The sequence below is a fragment of the Salvelinus sp. IW2-2015 genome, unplaced genomic scaffold (assembly GCF_002910315.2).
Source record: "Salvelinus sp. IW2-2015 unplaced genomic scaffold, ASM291031v2 Un_scaffold3459, whole genome shotgun sequence".
Taxonomy (NCBI): Eukaryota; Metazoa; Chordata; class Actinopteri; order Salmoniformes; family Salmonidae; genus Salvelinus; species Salvelinus sp. IW2-2015.
Window position 1 is genome coordinate 943 of NW_019944739.1, and position 1,179 is coordinate 2,121.

Here is a 1,179-nt window from a genome sequence, read left to right on the forward strand (position 1 = left end):
GTCCAGTACATTCAGAGTAGCTGTGTGATGCACAAAAATACTTGTTTATCGCTGAATAACAGCAGCTTCATGTAGCTAACAAGCTAGCTGAGATCACTAGTTCACTCAATTCAAACGCCAGGTCAACATAAGTCCCAATAACACAGTATTTTTATGTGCATGCCTGGTTTATTCTATATATATTTTTGAAAATTTCTACCTTCTATTTTGTATATTTACATTGGACTAGTGGGGACATATGAAGCCTGGAAGCTGCAGTAATGTTGAGATGTCAGTAKGGAGAGCTCTAGTCTAGAACACTGGAACCAAAGATACTCCCCTTTCATCTGTTCTGGAACCTTCAGTACCAGCTGATGAAGAGTGATGGGAATGGGTCACATTTGGTCTCTTGTTAAACATGTATGTCCACTCCTCAAATTAAGAAATGGAACTTCACTATTCGGACTTTAGACCAATTTCTATTTAGATACAGTAACATCCCTTATGTGACATACTGTTCATGCATGTTAGTGCCCTGACTAGACTAGGCTACTTTTAAAATGTGTCAACCACAGAACTCACACTTAGGCTATGCCTGCTTCTACTAACACTTACAGTAGACTACTTCTTGTTTCCACTCAGTGACAGTACGTTGACTAACTGTACAAGACCTCTCCCCTTCACTTCACTCTGTAAGTACACTTGACGATATCTTGAAATATAGTTTTGTTTTGATGTTTTTAGCCATACATCACATGACTTCCTGTATCTTTGTACTTGTTGGTTTATTTTGAACTGTGTTTTGGTTGTTACATCAGGGCCTGTTTTCATAAAGTGTCTCAGACGGTCCGTATAATTATGATCTAAAAGGCTAAACTGATCTCAGATCAGCTCTCCTACTCTGATACACTTTATGAATACTGATCCTGGACTGTGGTTTCATGTGTTTAGTTTAGTTCAGTTTATTCATTTACATGTTTAAAACATGATCAGTGGATGCGTGTCACTCCTTTAAGTTTCCTTCCCCCTATATATGTCACTCCCTGTGGTTCCTGCCTATCATAGTGTCACTTCCCTTTGGTTCCATCCCTATATATGTCACTCCTTTTGGTTCATCCCTATATATGTCACTCCTTGGTTCTGCCCTATATCTTTCACCCTTTCGGTTCCTGCCCTATATATTGTCACGCCTTTGGTTTC

General features: G+C 39.1%; 1 protein-coding gene across 2 annotated transcripts in view; it reads left to right on the top strand.

Annotated features, from left to right (window-relative positions):
• Positions 1 to 614: 614 nt before the first annotated feature.
• Positions 615 to 1,179, top strand: part of LOC139025873 (sialic acid-binding Ig-like lectin 13) — a 15,345-nt gene continuing 14,780 nt past the window's right edge. For both annotated transcript variants that reach the window (XM_070441108.1, XM_070441109.1), the window contains exon 1: positions 615 to 671. The gene's annotated coding sequence lies outside the window, so the exon portion shown is untranslated. The remainder of the gene's footprint in view (positions 672 to 1,179) is intronic.